General features: G+C 48.1%; 1 long non-coding RNA gene across 1 annotated transcript in view; it reads left to right on the top strand.

Moving 5' to 3' along the window:
* LOC135215710 (uncharacterized) overlaps nucleotides 1–21,424 on the top strand; it is a 40,955-nt gene that overhangs the window by 8,949 nt on the left and 10,582 nt on the right. Inside the window, exon 2 of the long non-coding RNA XR_010314758.1 lies at nucleotides 16,862–16,915. This is a non-coding gene — a long non-coding RNA (uncharacterized LOC135215710). The remainder of the gene's footprint in view (nucleotides 1–16,861; nucleotides 16,916–21,424) is intronic.

Genomic DNA, 21,424 nt, shown 5'->3' with positions numbered 1-21,424 from the left:
GCTACAATTAGAGACATGAAGTCCAAGATGGCTGACTTCAAAGGTAAGGGCTAGTGAAAGTGAGCATTACAGTGAAGTGAGTTCTCCCAGTGTTGTGGAGGGGGCGTTTGATCGTCCCTGCGACGCTCCCAGGCCTAGACCTCTTCCAAGCTCACAAGCCCAGAGGAGAAGGAAAGTCGAAAGCCTTAAGGAGGTTGTGGGGAATCCCCAACGGTCAGCTAGCTCTGCTTCGTGGCAGGCGGCTCAAGGGCGCTATAGAAAAAGCGGTCCTTCGCGAGTGTTTCTCGTCCTCTCCCTCTCCCTCACTAAACGAGGGTGGAAGGAATCGAACTTGTCGAGACCGCTGAAGCGTCATATGAAGCTGACATAGATTCTAGTCCAGAGCGTTTCTCAGATGACGCTCCGTCTTCTAGCAGAAAGCGAAAGGGGGCGTCAGCGTCACCTGAAGTGTACGCGGAAGTACCCTTTCCTTCTTCTCCCCCGAGTGATGACGAAAGACGTCATGCACTGGACGTGGGAGAAGCGTCAAGAAAGATCATTAGGCAGTTCAAGAGCAACTGTCATCTCTAGTGGGAGTTTTTAGCGCCACGTCGGAAAGGACGTGACGCTTCCAATTAAGAAGTCTCGTCCTCTCTCACCTGTTCAACGAGAAGCGTCATACAGACGGGAAACGGCTAAACGTCTTACAGAAGCGTCTAGTTCGAGAGCGAGAACAGGTGCTTACGAGAGTTTCGTAACGCCAGAGAGACGTAAGACGTCTTTTAGACGCGAAGCGTCATTAGAAACGGAGCATAGACATGACGCTCCGTCCAATATTATGACGCCAAGTAGGACGCCTTTGGAGAGCGGAGCGTCTTCCAAGCGCGAAGCGTCATCGAGACGTCAGCAAAAGACGTCATCCATGACGCTTGGCGAACGGGAAGCGTCATGTAAGCGTGAAGCGTCTTCTAAAATTCTAGAGAAGCCGAAGCTTATGACGCCTTCCAAGACGAGTTGACGCCTGCCGCTCCTCCTTCTCCGCGCTCGCTCTTTTCCAGTGCTAAGACGAAGAAGCCTTCGTCTTTTCTCAAAATGAAACCCACCATATCGATGAAGAGAGCTTTACATTCCTTAGACTCATGGATGAAGTCTAAGAAAGACTTAGTGAAGACAGTCTTCTGCATGCCTCCAGCAAGATTAGCTGGGAAAAGAGGCATTTGGTATCAGACGGGAGAGAATATGGGTATTGCTCTCCCTTCTACAACCGAAACAGATTTTCGACTTTGGTGACGCTTCACGGCGTCAAAGTCTCAATTCTGCACGGATTACGTGGGGAATTTCGGAACTGGATCATCTCTCAAGGGACTCTTCGTGTATTGGAAGTTTTTAACTTCTTAGATTGGTCCCTTGGGGTGATGTCCAAGAAAGCCCATGATTCGGAAGGAATCGAACCTGAAGCCCTGTTATGCATATTGTCTTGTATTGACAAGGCGGTGGTACAGGATGGATCTTTTGAAATCCTCCTCGTTTGTTTGGGGCAGGTCTTTTAAAGAAAAGGACTGTATATGGCGCCTTCTTAACAAAGGCAGTCTCACATGCTCAGAGAGCAGCACTTCTATATGCGCCTCTATCTGACTTTTGTTCCCTTCTCAGTTAGTAAAGGACATTGCGCATTCGTTTAACTGAGAAGGCAACTCAGGATCTGCTGACGCCAGTCAGCAAGAAAGAAGAAACCTGTTGCTGCATCGACAAGAAAGGACCCAGTACAACGGTGCAGCCCTTTCTTTCGAGGTGGTTCCGACCTCCAGACCTTCCACAAGGAGGAAGGCTCCAGAGAAGAGAGGTAGATCTGCTTTTCGTCCCTTTAAGAAGGGAAAATGAAGATTCTCTCCTCCAAGCACCAGTAGGTGCCAGGCTCCTGGGATTTGTGGAAGCCTGGACACTGATAAATGCAGACGCGTCATCTTTGGCGATCTTAAGGAGGGGATATCGTATCCCTTCCTGCAACACTCCTCCCCTAACGTCAATACCAAGGGAACTATCAGCCAAATACAAGGATCCTGTGCTGAGGGATACTCTTCGATCGATGGTGGAACAAATGTGGGACAAGAGAGCGATAGAATTGGTACGGGATCAACACTCCCCGGGGTTTTTACAATCGCCTTTTTCTGGTGGCGAAAGCCTCGGGAGGCTGGAGACCAGTACTGGACGTCAGCTCTCTGAACAAATTTGTTCAGAAGGAGAAGTTCTCCATGGAGACTTCTGCTTCAGTCATGGCGTCATTACGACAGGGAGATTGGATGGTGTCTTTAGATCTCCAGGACGCCTACTTTCACGTCCCGATCCACCCTTCATCGAAGAAGTACCTCCGTTTCATGACGGGGGGAAGGATCTTTCAGTTCAGAGCCTTGTGTTTCGGCCTGTCCACAGCTCCTCAGGTCTTCACAAGCCTGACGAAGAATGTGGCGAGGTTTCTTCACCTCAAAGGAGTGAATGTCTCTATGTATCTGGACGACTGGCTCATCAGGGCCAGATCGGAGAGACAGTGCTTGGAGGACCTGAAGTTAACTCTGGATTTAATCAAAGCGTTGGGATTGCTTGTGAACCTCGAGAAATCTCAGCTGACCCCCAGACAAGACTTAGTCTATCTGGGGATTCGGATGGATTCTCGGGGTTTTCGAGTTTTTCCTTCGCAAGAGAGAATCGCAAAAGGTTTGCGGATAGTCTCTCTCTTCTTAGAGAAGCAACAAACGTCGGCGAGGGAATGGTTGAGCCTTCTGGGGACGCTTTCCTCGCTAGAACAATTCTTCTTCTTAGGAAGACTTCATATACGTCCGCTTCAATTCTTCCTCAAGAGGTCTTGGAGCTGAAAACCGACAAACTGTCGGACGTTTTTCCCATTCCAGTGGAGATAAAGTCGCACCTACAGTGGTGGTTGCTCCCTCTGGAAGAGAACAAAGGGATCTCTCTAAGAACACAGAACCCAGACCTAGTGTTGTTCTCCGACGCGTCGGAGAGAGGTTGGGGAGCGACATTAGGCTCAGAGGAAGTGTCAGGCACCTGGGAACCAGCACAGGTGTCTTGGCACATAAACTGCAAAGAGCTCTTCGCGTACATCTGGCCTTGAAGAGCCTAGAACCTCTGGTGTCAAACAAGGTAGTGCAAGTAAACGTGGAACACCACCGCACTTGCCTACATTCGGAAACAGGGAGGGACGCACTCCTCGTTCCTTTACGAGCTCACGAGAGACCTATTACTTTGGACGTCTCACAGGAACATCTCCCTGCTGACAAGGTTCGTACAGGGAGTAAGGAATGTGAGGGCGGACAGGCTCAGCAGGAGGAACCAGGTCCTTCATACAGAATGGACACTACACGAGGAAGTGTGGTCTCGATCTCTGGTCTCTGTGGGGAACTCCTCATGTGGATCTCTTCGCAACATTCATTTCAAAAAGGCTCCCAGTTTTTTGCTCGGTCGTGGAAGATCCAAGAGCTCTTATGGTAGACGCCTTCCTTGCTAAATTGGTCTCGAGTAGACGTATATGCTTTTCCCCCATTCAAAATCCTGGGTTAGTAATGAGAAAGTTTGTGGCGTCAAAAGAGACGAGGATGACGTTAATAGCCCCCTTTTGGCCGGCCCAAGGAATGGTTCACGGAGGTGGTAGAGTGGATCGTAGATTTTCCAAGATCCCTACCAAGAAGGATGGATCTTCTCAGACAACCACACTTCAAGAGGTACCACCAAAACCTCCCCGCTCTCGCTCTGACTGCCTTTCGACTATCGAAAGACTTGTCAGAGCGAGAGGCTTTTCTCGCGAAGTGGCAAGCGCGATCGCGAGAGCACGCAGAACCTCCACTACGAAAGTATACCAATCAAAGTGGGAGGTATTTAGAAGGTGGTGTAGATCCAAGAAGTTGTCCTCCTCCACTACCTCTATAGCGGGAAATTGCTGATTTCCTGCTATTCCTGAGAGAAAAATCTCATCTAGCCGTATCCACAATAAAGGGATACAGAAGTATGCTCTCGGCTGTATTCAGGAACAGAGGTTTAGATCTGGCAGATAATAAAGATCTCCACGATCTCATAAGGTCTTTTGAGACTTCAAAGTCTAAGGAACCAGTACCTCCGAACTGGAACCTAGACGTAGTCTAAAGTATCGTCATCGGAAAAGATTCGAACCTCCTCATCGGGCATCGTTTAGAGACATTACCCGAAAATGCCTATTCCTATTCTTTAGCTACGGCAAAGAGAATTAGTGAATTGCCATGCTCTGCAGGATAAAGTAGGATTCAAGGGAGACTCAGCGATTTGCTCGTTTAAGACCCTGTTTTTAGCGAAAAACGAGAATCCTACGAATCCCTGGCCTAAGTCATTCGAAGTCAAAGGCATGTCGAGTCTCGTAGGCAGAGAAGCAGAGAGGTCTCTATGCCCTGTTAGAGCTCTGAAGTTCTACCTTCAGAGGAAGCATCAAATGGGAGGCTCTAGACAAGGTCTTTGGTGCGCGGTAAAAGACCCCACAAGACTGATGTCCAAGAATGCGCTGGCATTCTTTGTAAGAAAACGTCATTACAGACGCTCATAAGGGCCTGTCCTGGACGAACAGTTACAACTGTTGAGAGTAAAAGCTCATGAAGTGAGAGCTATAGCGACGTCTCTCTCGTTCATAAGAATATGTCGCTTAAAAACATCATAGATACGACATTTTGGAGATGCAACTCAGTATTGCATCTCATTACTTGAAAGACTGTGCGTGTGACATATGAGAAGTGTTTTTCTCTAGGTCCTTTCGTATCGGCGGATACGATTCTGGGGTACGGGGAGCCGACACCAATCCTTAAATGTATATACTTTTCTTCTTTTTGGATATGGTCGAGAGTCTCTTCGAACAATGGAGGACTTAGGCTCGCACGGGCGGCCGTCTATGTTGTTCAGTAAGAGAATTCTTGTCATATCCAATTAGTTGAGTATAATTTTTTTTGAAAATTATGTATGTGTGCGTAGTGGTTTTGAGTTACGGTTGTTGTGACGAGTTCGGGGATAACTCGTAACAATCCTTAGTTCTAACATATGGTTAGGATCAGGTGGTCGGGATTGGTTGTGTGCTCCTTCATAAGGTGTATTGTCATATAAGTGGATCAGCACCCATTGACAAAGTCCTTTTAGGCTCTGCCGAGTAAGCGGATAAGGACCCCATCGGCAGACCCACAAGAACTCTTGGCCATAGATCATATATCTCGCTAAAGTTTCTTGAGGTGATGCAGACTACTGGGCAAACACCCACGAAGTCTACCACCTATCAGGTAGGAACCAAGGTTTTATTTATACCTACAACATATGTTGTTTACCTGTCTATTCCATATAGAAGCTGTCTCTTACCCTCCACCGAAGGGTGCCAATCAGCTATGTATATATCTGACAGGTAAGTTGATTGTATGAAAATGATATTGTTATGTTACAATAAAGTTTCATACATACTTACCTGGCAGATATATACAATTAAAGGCCCACCCAGCCTCCCCGCAGGAGACAGGTGGAAGAGAGAAAATATGATAGAAAACGGGGATGGTTCCTAGTCCTGCCACCCAGGGCAGGCCGGTAGATCACCTGACCTACCTGTAGCGAGTGGCGCGAAATTTGAATTTCTGTCGGGGACGACGGAGTCTTAGCTATGTATATATCTGCCAGGTAAGTATGTATGAAACTTTATTGTAACATAACAATATCATTTTTCTAAATATCTTGTATTTCATTTTTTGTTATTGATCTGCAAAACAAGGAGAACACAACCATGTATAACATTAGGTGATAAGTTAAAAAATGAGCAAGAAAATATTGGTTCCATTACTGATGTTGCTAATGCATAATATTGCCATCGTCCTCTGGTAGCAACCCCCTAGCACCTCTTGGGTTAATTCACTGTATCCAATAATAATGTATGCATTTTCATATTACTATTGTACTATAAAATACAAACATAGCAATCAATGTTATGGTTTGGAAATCGGCTGAGGGCAGTTACAAGGTAAGTTTATTTTGCTTCTAGTTTCTGTAAATGAATCCTTAGATACTCTACTTATATGGAACAAGGTTATTTTACATTATACAAAGTGTTTTCGAGTCAAAATATGACTCGAATACATATCATTGTAAACAAACTTTTTTTTTTTTTTAATAGATGAAGCTGAAGATGTTTATTGTACTATATAAAATATCAACAGAATCCACTATTTCACTTTATTTCACCATAATACTACGAGCTTTATGTACTATTTATTATTTATTGCAGTGAAAATGGTAAAAAGTGTTCATTCATGCCCACTAGTTTTGGTTAGAACACGTCTCTCATATTTTATGTCTAGTTTGATGGTACTGTACCAAAATTTGTGAGAGTTTTGTCCATACTCCTGATGCACGATAATAGTCATTAGCAGATAAACTGTTTTCTCAGCTTCAGCAACAACTTGCAGCTTAAATTTAACAGTATATTTCCTTGCCAATCTTTTCTCCAAGGTGAATAAGGTTACAGTAATGTAAATATATATCATTTATACTTTACTTAATGTAATTTGTAGCATAACTACGGTAATTTTTTACTATCGTATGATGGTTAACCCTCTTACGCCGAAGCGGTAAAAAAAAAATTGTCTCCCGTGTGCCGGAGGTGTTTCAGAGTGAGCGCGGAAGCGGAAAAAATATTTTTTTCAAAAAATCACAGCGCGCTTAGTTTTCAAGATTAAGAGTTCATTTTTGGCTCCTTTTTTTGTCATTGCCTAAAGTTTAGTATGCAACCATCAGAAATGAAAAAAATTATCATTATCATATATAAATAATGCGATATATGATAGCGCAAAAACGAAATTTCATATATAATTGTATTCAAATTGCGCTGTGCGCAAAACGGTTAAAGGTAACAAGTTACTTTTTTTTCGTTGTAATGTACACTAAATTGCAATTTAGTGTACATTACAACACAGAGAAAATATTATCACAAAATAATGCATGAATTCGTAACGCGCGGACATAAACAAATATTTTTTTTCAAAAATCACCCAAAATAATCTAAATATTTGTCCTAGAGACTTCCAATTTTCTTTCAAAATGAAGACAAATGATTGAATATTTACTATACTGTAAGAGTATTAGCTTACAATTGCAGTTTTAACCCATATCTGAAGCCGTTAAAAGTTGAACGAATGTCAAATTTTTTTATATATATATTTTTTATATGCAATTATTTCGGAAATAAGAAAAGCTACAACCTTCAAATATTTTTCGTTTTATTCTACATAAAATTTCACACATTTTCATATATAAAACTCTATAAAATGCCTAATATGAAACGGAGCCAATATTACGAGAATGGTAATGTACGCATTTCGGAGATTTTTGTGGCGGGAGGAGAATCCGCGCGCGGAGGGAAGGAAAGATTTTTTAAAATTCACCATAAAATCAAATAAATATTTTGCTAGAGACTTTGAATTTGTTTTCAAGATGAAGATAAATGACTGAATATTACTAGACTGTAATAGTTTTAGCTTACAATTGCGTTCTTTCGACCATTTCGGTAGAGTCAAAAGTGACTGACGTGGTTTTTTTTCTATTTATCGGGATTTATATGCAAATATTCAAAAAATGAGAAAAGCTACAACATTCAATTATTTTTTGTTGTATTCTACATGAAATTGCGCACATTTTCATATATGAAAATTTATGTAACGGCTAATTTAAAAAATGGTGCAAACATTACACAACGCGCGTATGAATTTTTTTTTTTTTCCGAAGTTACCGCCAGCGGACGTAAATAAAATGTTATTTTTTTTCATAAATTCACCATAAATCGAAATATTGTGCTAGAAGACTTCCAATTGTTGCAAAATGAAAGTAAATGCTGAATTATACTAGAAATATAAGTTTTTTTTTAGCTTACAATTGTGTTTTTCGACCATTTCGTAGAGTCAAAGTTGACCGAAGGTTGAAATTTGGCAATTATCGTTATTTATATGAAATTATCTTTCGAAAACTGATAAAAGCTACAACCATGGGGTGTATTTAGTTGTATTGTGCATGAAATTACGCACATTTCCATATATAAAACTTTATATACGGCTAAATTAATAAAATGGTTTGCAAACATTAACCACAATCGCATGTATGATTTTTCGGAAGAGTTACGCGCGGACGTAAGGAAAAAGTTTTTTCATAAATTCACCATAAATCGAAATATTGTGGAAGAGACTTCTAATTAGTTGCAAAATTAAGGTAAATGATTAAATATTATTAAAATATAAGAGTTTTAGCTTACCATTGCGTTTTTCGACCATTTCGGTAGAGTCAAAGTTGACCGAAGGTTGAAATTTTGGCAATTATCGTTATTTATATGAAAATATCTCAAAACTGATAAAAGCTACAATCATGAGATTTTATTGATTGTATTCTACATAAAAATGCACATTTTCATATATAATACTTCATGTAACGGCTAATTGTTCCGACACGGCATACAAACCTTCGGTCCTTTTACAATAGGAAGGTACTAGCGGCAGCTGGATATGTCGTAAGCTTTCGAACAAGGGGTTCGGTAGTTAACTGCTTGTCCGACAGGCGCGCGCGCGCGACTGGGAGGTAAACGAATCACTTTTGCTTTCGGCCTCACAGCGAGTAGACGTGTGTGTTCGACGCTCTCTGCCCGCTTCTCGTCGTTTGCTTTCCTTGAGTATATGGTTGTGTTTGTGTATGAAAGAATCATTGTAAGTACAATCATTTCTCTTTTTTCATTGAATTGTGAATTTTTGGTCAATTATGGAATCTCCTCGCCTCGCTACCCCACGGAGACTATGCCCGGGTACCGAAGGGCGTAAATGCGGGAAGTTCCGCTCATTCCCGGAAATTGACCCACATGTTTTGTGCGCTCGGTGTCGGGGGCGCGAATGCACCCGAGCCGAGCCATGTGAAGTTTGTAATAATTGGTCGGAGGCGCAGTGGACTTTGTATGAGGGCAGGAAGAAGCGAAGGCCTGCAAAGGAGTCGTCGGAAAGCTCTCCCGCGACTCCTTTGGTTACGGACACTTCGTCGTCTTTCCTGCCGCCCGCTCAGCTTCAGCTTCCACGTTTGGCGCCTTCCCCTTCGGGGGGGGTTTCTAGGTCCTACTCCTCGCCTGACTTGTCGAGTGTGGAGGAGGGCGCTAGATACCCTGACGTCGAGTTGTACTCTGGGTCCTCTATCCGTTCGTCTTCGTGCGAGCGGGTAGAGGATCCTGCTAATCACCCGACTTTGCCTTCCTCAGGTGCGGTTGCCGCGAAGGACGACCTCGGACAGGTGTGGGCATCGTTGGGGCTGCAGGGCGTGCCGAGTGTCCAGGGGCTGCTCTACCATCTAGCTGGCTCCGTGGCGGTCACCCATGCGACGGTTACGACCACCACCACGACCCTTACAACACCTGGCTACGCTTCACCTCCTCACCTGGTGTACACCCCGCACGCTCTCTGTAACACCTACTACATCGGTGCAGGGGCCAGTCGCCGTACCACGAGGGAGTGTGATGCCGCCACCTGGGTTTGCCGTGCTGCCGCGACCGGACTTCGTGTGCCCGAAGAGCTCGCCCCTGGACCTCCCACCAGTACCAAGGATGTCTGTGCCGCTGGTCCGTCCAACTGGACAGCCTGCACAGCCTGCCGTACCTGCCGTACCTGGCCAGCCGCCGTTCACGGACGTGACGTTGATGACCACTGCTGCTGTTACTGTACCTGCCCCTGCCGTCTCTACTGCTGTTCCTGTGATGCCTGCACCTGCTGACGTTGTTCCTGTTCCTGGCTCCGCTGCTCCCGATGCTAATCTGTTCGGACAGGTGCGTCCGGGCCCTGTTGCTTCGGCAACAGCAGCCCCGGCTCCGCTCTGGATGACAGATCTGACGTCGGTCCTGAGGAGGTTGACGAAGAAGAAGAAGAAGAGGAGGAAGGTGTCGTCGTCGTCTTCATCGTCTTCTTCGTCGTCGTCGTCGTCGTCTGCCGCCTCTTCCCCTTCTTCTTCTAAGGCTCCCCCGCCTAAGAAGAAGAAGGTCGCCTCCCCCCCTAAGAAGTCTCCTTCGGGAAACTTCTAAGGGCCCGTCTCGCTCTGGTGAGACGGGGGGTTCTTCCGCTGGTCACCCTGCTCCTTCGGGGGCAGGAGCCGTCTCTTCTTCCGCGAGGAAGAAGACTACGGGGACCAGAGGAGTGCCGGCTAACACCGGCACTTCCTCACCTGCTGTTAGTGGTTCGGCCACGGCAGCAGGATCCGTCTCGGCCTCTTGTTCGCGAGAGGTACCGAGTGTACGGTCGCCTAACAGCGACCGTGCAGCCAGGAACCAGACCTCTGAGTCCGCTCAGCGTCAGGTTCACGGCACGGAGCGGAAGACTGGTGACAGCCGCTCACGCGACTCTCACCAGACCAGCTCTCGCTCTCAGTGGCGAGCAGCTGGCTACCCGGGCGGACGTGACGGTCCATGACCGGCCACGGGCTGAGGCTGGGAAGAGGTCCCCCCGTTCGCCGGCACCAGCCACGGCTGGTACCAGCGAACTGACGCGCCGTGAGGATACGCACCGGTCTCACCGTGACAGTGGAGCTCGCCGGTCGCCTGACCGTCACTCTCACAGAGAGCGATCGGGTACGGCGACCAGCACCAGCTCCTCTGACACACAGACCGGGGCCGCTGTTCTGCGGTCCAGCCGTTCTCCACAGCGAGACGGCTCGACCAGGTCTGCCGCTCGATCGCCACCGCGGGTTGACGATCGCCTGCAGTCTTCCAAGCCCGCTGGTTCTGCTAGCGAGCGAGGAGGAGCGTCAGGTCTGCCTCTCCCATACCTTCAACCTCCTCGGGTTACACCGGGAGGGGCGAGGTATTGAGGAGTGGATCGTGAGGGGGGGTGCGCCCCTCAGGATCCCCCACCACGTCGTCGTACGTACCAGGCACGGTTCTCGGAACCAGCCAGGTCGTACGCACAAGTGGTTGGAGGAGACCGAGAGGGGTCTGTCGCTGTTCCTCCCCTTGAGGGAGGAGGGTCGGGTCGGGAGATGCTCCTGTTTGAGGGACTGGATGGTCCGACTGACCGCAGGACGCAGTCACTCCTGAGAATCCAGAGGAACTTTGCCGAGGTTATTGCGCTGATTCGTCAGCACAACGACCTCGGGGAAGGATCGCTGCTCCCCACCATCCGAGCCCACGTCCCGGCTCGAGTCGTTCTGGGGCCCGAAGAGGGAAACCCAGACCGCGGTTGGGTTTGCCGCGTTCCGAGCTTGCAGACTCAGTGCTGGACCAGGTTGAATCGCTTGTCTCCGGACAAGACGGTTCGCTCAAGTCTGGTAGGTCGAGCAAGCTGCTTCCACCTCCTCTGCTGCGACAGCGGCGTTTTTACGTGCCATCTGAAGACCGATGCCGCCCAAACAGGTGAACCCGGAGTTAGCCAGGCTGACTCCGGGTGTGTCTCTGCAGCAGCTCCTGTCCGAGAACCTATGGTTCTCGCAGCAAGAGGCACTCGGCCTGGAATCTACCGCCATGGCAGCTTTCCAGGCCGTCTCCTGGCTAGATCTGTGGTCCCTCACAGTATCTAAGGTCGCAGCCAACTCCGGGGGAATTTCTCCTGAAGATGACTCGGCCTTTAGGAGACTTTGTCAGTCTGGAGGAAGAGCCATCTCCTTCCTTGCCACCAGACGGTGAACCTGTGGGCCAACCTGGTTCTCCGACGAAGGGACGCCGTCCTTACTCGGGTTTTCCACGGGCGGCCGGGCGTGAAGCGGCGTTGGGACTTCGCAACGGACCTTTACGGAGTTCCACGTCTCTCTTCCCAGGAGAGATGGTGGACGCTGCGGTGGACAGACGGCGCACTGATGACAGTGACCGTCTGGTGCACCAGGCAGTCTCGAAGGCTTCTGGGCAGCCTCGGACTGCGGCCAAGTCTAAGAGCTCGGCTAGCGTCTTCCTCGGTGGCTAAGACGGTAGCTGCGTCGAAGACCCCAGGGAAAGACTCTGTCTTCTTCGACTTCTACCAGGGGAGCCGTAACCAGCCCTCCTCCCAGCCCTCCTCCTCCCGTGGAGGCTCTGGGAAGAAGTCGAAGAAAGGGGGGAAACGGGGGTTGAAAAACTGCCTGCCGGAAGTGGGGGGGTGCCTGGCCAGCCATTGGGCAACTTGGCAGCGCTACGGCGCCGAGACCTGGATTGTAGATGTCCCTTCGGGCCGGAGGGATATCTATTTATCCTTCGAATCTCGGCCAGCCCCTCACCTCCAACCCGGTCCAACAGCAGTCGTACGTTCCAGGGTCATCGAAGGACGTAGCACTGAGACAGGAGATCAAGACCATGCTGAGCAAGAGAGCTGTAGAAATCGTCACGGATCAGTCACCGGGCTTTTACAGTCGACTCTTCCTGGTGGAAAAGTCTACGGGAGGCTGGCGCCCGGTGATAGATCTCTCTCCCCTGAACCGGTTTGTTCGCCAGACGCCGGTTCACGATGGAGACGGACACGCTCAGTGCTCGACTCCATTCAGGGAGAACGATTTCATGCTTTCGGTGGACTTGAAGGATGCGTATTTCCCAAATACCATTCATCAGTCCTCCAGAAAGTACCTCCGCTTCATCCTCGACGGGACGGTGGTGTAAACCAATTCAGGGCACTTTGCTTCGGTCTCTCAACATCCCCACAGGTGTTTCACGCGAGTGTTCACTCTGGTGTCCTGCTTGGGCCCATTCGCAGCGGGATAACGTCTGATGAGGTATCTCGACGATTGGTTAGTCCTGGCGATCTCCCGCTCGCAGTTGCTACAGGACAGGGATCGACTGCTCGAGTTCTGTCGCGATCTGGGGATCGTTGTGAACCTTCGAAAAGTCCGATCTCGAGCCCAAGCAGAGGATGAAGTACCTGGGTATGCTGATCGACACCGGTAGCAGGGCGAGTCTTCCCCGCAGACTTGCGGATCAGCAGATTCAGGGAGGCGGCAGCCAACCAGTTCCTGTCTCGGCAGGAAAACAGGTAGCTCAGCGATGGCAAGTCGTGATCGCACACCTGCGTCGTCACTCGAGAAGTTAGTCCCTCACGGGCGTCTTCACCTGCGGTCCCTCTTCAGTGGAGGCTAAAGGAGAGTTGGTCACAGGCGACGGATACCCCCAAGCTTTCCAGTGTCACCTGACACCGGAGGTGAGGCAGGATCTAGCCTGGTGGCTGGACGACAGGAACCTCTTAAGAGGAGTGCCTCTGCGCACTACCCCCCCCGGACATGCAGCTGTTCTCAGACGCATCGACCGAGGGATGGGGCGCACACCTGGAGGAGTTGCTGACTTCAGGAGTGTGGGACTGAGAACGACAACGCACCTTCACATCAATGTTACTGGAACTCAAGGCAGCGTTCCTCGCTCTTCAAGAGTTCCAGGACCGCGGTTGGTGGGACACTCAGTGGTGTTGATGTGCGACAACACCACGGTAGTGGCCTACGTCAACAAACAGGGGGCCTAGTGTCTCTCGTTGTACCAGTTGACTCGGCAGGTGCACAGAGTGGGCCGAGGCACACTCAATAGAGCTGTCGGCACGCTACATTCAGGGAAGAGGAATGTTAGTAGCAGACACGCTCAGCCGTCGGGATCAGGTGATAGGGAACCGAATGGTCTCTACACCAGGACGTGGTGGAAAGGCTCTTCGACCTATGGGTCGACCAGTCGTGGATCTGTTCGCACCCGGCACAACAGGAACGCTCCAGGTGTTCTTCTCGGCCGTGCCGGACCCATGGGCAGCTGCAGAGGACGCTATCTTAACAACCCGTGGGACAACCTCTTCGCCTATGCCGTTTCCCCCGTTTCAGCCTGATTCGCAAGGTGATCAGTCGAGCACTGGTCACCCCCCGAATCTCAGGATGATCCTGGTGGCTCCCAAATGGCCACAGGCCATTTGGTATCCGGACCTGCTGGCTCTTCTCAGCAGGAGAACCGAGAGAGATTCCCCCTTGGCAACAACCTTCTCGCCCAGCCAGCACGTCGAGCGGTACCACCGAGCAGTCCAGTCCCTACGTCTTCACGGCTGGCTGTTATCCACCATCTCTTGCGAACGAGAGGCTTTTCTCGCGTAGCGCAGCAAACAGAGATGGCTGGAAAAAACGTCCGTCAGTCCTCTGCAGCTGTGTACCAGGGGAAGTGGGCCGTCTTCTGTGGTTTGGTGTCGTAGACGGGGTATATCTCCTCTCAGAGCCCACTCTTCAGCAGGTAGCGGATTTCCTCGTTTTTCTTCGCCAGAGAGAAGCTCCTCTCAGTCCCCCACAGTCAAAGGATACAGAGCCGCCTTGGCGCTCGTCCTGAAACTGAGGGGATTGGACATCTCGAACTCGTTCGAGATCTCCTTGCTCATGAGGAGCTTCGAAAGGTCTTGCCCACCCAGGGAACTCAGGCCCCTGCGTGGGATGTGACTCTAGTCCTTAGGAGTTTGACTCGAACGCCGTTCGAGCCACTCCGAGAGTCGTTCAGACAGGGATCTGACCCTCAAGACCCTCTTCTTGCTGGCCCTGGCATCGGCGAAGAGAGAGTAGGGGAACTTCATGGTCTTTCCTATGATGTACGACATTCCAGGGGATGGGTGGGGATCTGTGACGCTCGATTTCGTCCCGAACTTCGTTGCGAAGACTCAGAAAACCGTCGATCCCTGACGACAGGTTCGAGTCATTCACGATTCCCTCCCTAATGGACTTCACCGATAATGATGCGGATGAGATGCTGCTTTGTCCTGTGAGGGCGCTACGGCGCTATCTGAAGAAAACTCGACACCTCAGGCCTGAGTGTCGACGCCTCTTCGTTAGCACCGGGGTAACCAAGAAAGTAAGTATCCAAGAACACTCTTTCATTCTGGCTGCGTGAGGTCATCAGGAGGGCGTATGAGGCTGATGGTAGTGACGACATCCGTACGTCCGTCCGAGAGCTCACGAAGTCAGAAGTATTGGCCCTCGTTGGCGTTTCGTAAGAACTTCTCCGTGGCGCAGGTCCTGAAGGCAGGGGGTCTGGTCTAACCAGACTACCTTTACGTCCTTCTACCTTCGGGATATTGCCCACAGGTCCTTGGATACCTTTTCCTTGGGACCTGTGGTGGCTGCTCAACAAGTTGTGTAGCAAACCCAGACCCTCGCAGGCTGAAACAGCATCGAGTCCTGGTGTGACTGTGTGGATGGATGTGTGAATGAGTGAGTGACTGGCTCCCTCTTTCCCGTCTTTTCCTCCTCCTCTACCTGTGGGCAGAGGGCCCACGGTCGTCACTACGCTGGATGAGGACGAGATGCAGGTGAGCTATATGACAGAGCCCCATCCTATCCCTTTCACTAGGGATAGGAGCAGAATATCCACCACTTCCTCCTACAATGGGGGAAGTGGATGCCTACAAGAGTCAAACCCATGACTATATTTGCTCCTGTACAGGAACAAGTTCTTACATTGCTGGTACGAAGAAGATACGCTTGCCTCTCTCTAGTAACTCGGGTCCAGAGGTTCTGGACCATTGATCCTGCGGTGCACCACCCCGATCAATCGGACAGAGGCTTGGATCCCTCCCTCGCTCTTACGACCAGGGAGACTTCCAAGGTTGGGCGAACACCAGTCTGTTCACAAAAGACTCAGATTCCACCCACCAAGAAGTGAGTCTTCCTATTGTAAAAGGACCGAAGGTTTGTATGCCGTGTCGGAACAAATGACAATTTGTCCAAAATTGCATTTTTCCTAACTATACAAACCTGAGGTCCTTTTACACATAGCCCCACCTCATGCCACCCCTCACTCTGCAGTTTTTGCTTGGGCCAAAAGCAAAAGTGATTCGTTTACCTCCCAGTCGCGCACGCGCGCCTGTCGGACAAGCAGTTAACTACCGAACCCCTTGTTCGAAAGCTTACGACCTATCCAGCTGCCGCTAGTACCTTCCTATTGTAAAAGGACCTCAGGTTTGTATAATTAGGAAAAATGCAATTTTGGACAAATTGTCATTTTACAATGGTACAAAAATTATGTCAAAGTGACGAAATAATTTCCAAGATGTGTCACAGATACTTTTTAGTGCGGCAAGAAAGAAATTCGCGCTTTCGCGCTTGTGCGCCTGCGTAACGATTGTAAACAAAACAACACCTTGATCCGTGAACTCCCAGCATCCCCCAAGGCGCGTGATTCAAAAGTTTTAGGCTGGTAGGCCTATAAGTATTTTTCCGCGAATTTAAAAAAAAACTTTAGTAAGTCGACGTAAAATACGTCCAGTCGGCACATGGGAGACAAAAAATGGCGACATAAAATACGTCCAGTCGGCGTAAGAGGGTTAAATTGCAAGCAAAACCACTGTTATCTGATTCAGTTGTTCATAACAAATTGGCTGTTTCTCATTCAGTTGTTTTTGTGGCTGTATGCATTTACACAAAAGTATAACATTACTATTGATACTTTTAGCATTATCTTTTACTTTTTTTAACTTGACTAGAAGGTGGGATAGATAAAAAGAGATGGAGGAAAAGAGGTTACCCTATTGTAATTTTGTATAGAAAATGAACTCGCACGAGACACGAGATAGATACATAATAAAATCATTTTTTAAGGGTGAGAATTTGGGGGTCGCATGATACACGAGATCATTTGTTACATGAACATATATGGTATTTGCTAGAGGGACAGTACAGACAGTTGGAAACCAATAATCACACCTGACTGGTGTTGGGGAAAGAGATCTGTAGGACCTGTAAACTTCTCAGGGTCAAAAGTCAAATAGTACTTTATTTACAATTTTGTTTATCTCTGCTGGTGGCTTCACTTTTGCCTTCCTCCTGTGGCACTGGATGCTTTAAAACTTGTTGTTTAGTTGACTTATTTTATGAATTGGCATTAGAATAGGGATTTTCTTTTTCTCCACAGGTACAGTGTATCTACTGAGAAGGAATGGCCGAGAAGATGTCAAAATACCATCAGGTGAGGATAGAATGTTGTACAGTATACAAATAGATATTAATAAACATTTACCTTATTATAATTTATCTAGCCCTAAATCCCCCAAAACCGCACCAAAATTTACCACATTGGCAACCCTATTACCTCCTATTCTGTCCGTCAGTTGGCAACGCTGCCGTTGACAGTTACAAAACCTTCCCTGAAAGTCAGTTGTTAACGAGCGCCCGTGTTGTTTACATCATGGCCGCTCTTTATAAATTTCCTAAACTTTTTTGTGCCTTTAAAGCTTTTATTAATTGTTAATGCAACTTTATGTTAATTACCACTCACGTATTACATCCATGAAATAGGGAATTTACTTTTATTTCTATTGTTGTATTTATATTATATTACGAATTTTTGTGCGACCCGGAATTACGTGACCTGTCCAACAGTCCAATGGATTGCCAAGATAATTCGATGCTTCTTTCTGCCAGCAACATCAGGAATTGCCCGGCTTGTGGGACAAAGATGAGTAACAGGGAGTATGAACCCCATGACATTTGTAGCTTTTGTTGTGAACAGGTTTGTGACTTGACTTATCGTTGTGACTTATGTAAGCCTTGGTCTGACGAAGACTTGACGACTTAGCCTATATGAAACATCAAAGAATCTTGCAGCGTAACAGATTTATTAAGGAGAAAAAGAAATCGGTAGCTAGACCTGTATCTAATGATTTCCTTGATTTGTGCACTCATGGTTCTGGCTCTTCGGTTTCGGTATCATGTGATTCCGATTCCGAATTAATTGATGCTTTGCCACCTGTACAACCGGTAAATAGTGAAGTCGTTTCTGATGTTGATTCAAAGGTTTTGGCGATGGAAACTAGTTGGAAACAAAAGTTTGAAAAATTACAGCTTAGTTTAGCTAGATAGAGACATTTCAGCTAAGTTTAACAAGCTGTCAGAGAATTTTGAAGAAGCTTTTACTAGAATGTCTAACACTCTTTTTAGATTCATTTTCAGGTCCTTGTCAGGTACCTGTCGACAGCACCATGGGTAACGGTGCGACAGATACCCCGGCTTGTGAACCCCGTCGTGGCGAAGGCCTGGGGGGATCCGGTCCGGGCAGGTGCCTGACGATTCTTTACCCAATGTGTCCCCTGTTAGTCCCGTAACAGTGCCAAAGGGCGCTTGTTTAGGAGAAGGGTGGAGGGGTATTAGTGTTAGACCTAAGATAGCTAGTCTTCAGGATCTTACTTCAGGGGAAGTTTCTCAGTTAGGATCTGACGATGATGATGATGATGACGTGGATTCGTGTGATATTGGTTTCTTTGAACGGTGGTCATGATGTCGAGTTCAAGAAACTTTTTTATTTAATTTTAAGTTTTCTTCCTCAGGCGAGGCCTAAGCAGAAGCAGCCTCTGCCTCGTTGTATTACAGAAGGAATTTTTCTTGACGGTATTTCCCGGTCGCGGGATTTTTTATGTTTTTCCCTTGCTCAGAGGTTCACAAGAGTGAGGGCGGACGTCGCCGCTAAACTTTCGAAGGTGATTGGGGAAGGGAAGAGGAAGCTCTCTTCTCTTCTACGACACCGGAGAGGAGTTTATCAGGTGGCGGATGATACTTCATTCTCTCGACCCCCCAAACCAAATCCTGATTTTGTCCGACTTTCGAGTCAACCTTTGCTTTCCAAGGCTTCGGTCTTGGTCTCAATCGAAGACGTTATTGCCATGGAGTCTGTTATGAGCCCCTTACAAGAAGCTCAGTCCTTGAATATGTGGGTCCTCGGAAGTCTTTTGTATATCAAGGACTCCGGGTTTGTTCCTCCCGATGCTCCTCTTTTTGAGAAATTCTGCTCGTCTATTTCAATTGCTTCTATACATCAGAACGAGCTTGCCACTTCAATACAGGCCTTTCTTGTTTCTCTAAGCCGTAGCCTGTATTTGTCGCAGTTACCCTCCTCTATTGGAGATTCAGAGAAACCGTTTGTTGTCCTCTTCTCCTTTTGGCGATTCCCTATTTGATATATCTGAGGTTTCAAAGGAACATCAAGGTGATGCCTCTTCCCAAGCTCACTGGACCTTATCAAGGGCTTTTTCCTCTGGTCTTTCTCCCATTCCTTCAAGGAGTAAGCGTAAGTTTAGTGCCAGATCCGTACCTTCTGCTCCAGCCCAACAACCTCCTCCTTCTGGCTCGTTTTTCCAGAGTACATCACAGTTTTATACATTCAACTTACCTGTCAGATATATACTTGCTATTAGACTCCGTCGCCCAACAGAAATTCGAATTTCGCGCACACGCTATCGGTAGGTCAGGTGATCTACCTGCCTGCCACTGGGTGGCAGGAATAGGAACCATTCCCGTTTTCTATCATATTTTCTCTGTCGGCCATACTGGCAACATCGTTGTGGGTATCTCCGGCTGGATTCGTATTTTGCATCGCAATTGATCTTCGTTTGGACTTTTTGGTGACGTATTTGGATTGATTGTACTGGCATACGCGATTGTGGACCGTTTATTGGATTTGATTTGGATTGTTCAACATGATGTCTGACTCTGGAAGTGTGGTGAGAATGTGTGTGAATGAGGGCTGCAAGGTAAGGATGCCGAAAGCATCGGTTGATCCTCATACTATTTGTAAGAAATGTAGGAAGTATGAATGCTCTTATAATAACACTTGTAATGAATGTGAGGGTTTGAGTGCGGAAGAATGGAAGTCTCTAACTTCTTATTTGAAGAAGTTAAAAAGAGACAGGGTGAGGAAGTCCTCTTCCAAAGCCTTGCCTAGTTCTGTATCTAGCGAGGTTATTAGTAATTTTATACCCTCTTCTCCTTTAACTGCTCCCTCTAATGTTGTAGTTTCTGCTCCTGTGATAGAACCAACAGATTCTGCATCGGAGATTGCTAATCTTAAGGCCGCCCTTAAGAAAATGGAAAACAAAATGGCGGCGATTGAAGGTAAGCAAAGTGATTTATTCAGTGCTGTGGATAGTGATATAAGTGTCCCCAGTGCAGTGAGGGGGCGTCTGATTGGCTCCACAATGCTCCCAGGCCTAGACCTCTTTCAAGCTCCCAAGCCCAGAGGAGAAGGAATGTCAAAAGCCGTAAGGAGGTTGTGGAGGATCCCCACCAGTCAGACGTCCCTTCGGCAGTTTCTGTATCACCACAGAATGCCAGAGAACGCTATCGGAAAAACATTCTTCGTGAGTGTTTCTCGTCTTCGGAGAATTCTTCTCCTAAGAGAGGTTGGAGATCGTCGGATCTTTCACGCCCCCTGAAAAGAGGCTTTGATGAGTCCAGGATCAACTCGAGTCCTGAACCTTTTCCGGAGGACCTTCCTTCGGAAAGTAAGAAAGCCAAGAATGTGTTGCTTTCCTCCGCAGACTCGTGGGAACCTGAAAAGGATCGTTCTCCTTCTCCTCCATTGGATAGGAATATGGAAACGACTAGGATCTTGCGAAACATGCAGGATTCTATTGCTTCTCTTGTGGGAGTTCTATCAAGAGACCCTCCTAGAAGGAAAGATGCTTTCCTGCCTATCAAGAAATCTAGGCCTTCAGTTGGTCAGACTCGCCATCAAGATTTGTCCTCTTCCGACATTGAGTCGGATTCTTCAGTCTTTCACAGACCTAGCAAGATCATTTCTCCTATTAGGCGCAAGGCGCCAGCCAGGCGCCAGTCAGGCGTGAAGAGCCTACCAGGCGCGAGGCGCCAGCCAGGAGCGAGGAGTCAGCCAGGCGCGAGGAGTCAGCTACCAGCGAGGCGCCAAAGGCGCCAGGAGCGAGGCCAGCTCAGCCAGGCGCGAGGACGTCAGCTACGGCGCGAGCCACGCCACCACAGCCGCGAGAGCCAGCAGGCGCGGAAGGAGCCAGCCAGGCGCGAGACGTCAGCCAGGCGCGAGACGCTAACCAAGCGCGAGGCGCCAGCCAGGCGCGAAACACTTTCCAAGCGCGAGGAGCCAGCAAGGCGAGAAGCACCAGTCAGGCGCAAGGCGCCTACTTGTAGCAAGGACTTTGATTCTCGAGGAAGATCTGCTGAGAAAGAATTTGTGCCTTCAAAGGTGACGGTATCCACCTCTACCTCGCAGAGGTTTTCGGTGGAAATAAATAGTCCTTCCCCTACAAGGAGTATTTCTCCTAAGGATCCTAAACCTCATGATAGAGATTCTCCCAGGAGGGATCGTTCCCCATCGAACCTCGGACTCGAAGATGTTTCTGAAGAAGAGGTTTCTACCAGCGAGGGACTTTCTAATTATACAGTTTTAGGCTCGCTTCTTTTGCAAGAATTTGGGGATTCTCTTAGTCCTGCTGCTCCTCCTTCACCGAGATCGCTGTTCTCCAGTACTAAGACACCGAAATCCTCTTCGTTTCTTAAAAGAAGCCGCCGAAATTTCTTAAAATGAAGCCTGCGATTTCAATGAAAAAGGCTCTGCAATCCTTAGATTCTTGGCTTCTTTCTAAGAAGGAGTCACTAAGGACAGTTTTTTGCTCTCCTCCCTCCAAGCTTGCAGGCAGGAGAGGTATTTGGTATAAGACGGAAGAAGCTATGG

Source organism: Macrobrachium nipponense, chromosome 5 (genome assembly GCF_015104395.2).
Source record: "Macrobrachium nipponense isolate FS-2020 chromosome 5, ASM1510439v2, whole genome shotgun sequence".
NCBI classification, from domain to species: domain Eukaryota; kingdom Metazoa; phylum Arthropoda; class Malacostraca; order Decapoda; family Palaemonidae; genus Macrobrachium; species Macrobrachium nipponense.
The sequence above is the reverse complement of the archived record's forward strand: the minus strand, read 5'-3'. Positions and strand labels throughout refer to the sequence as shown.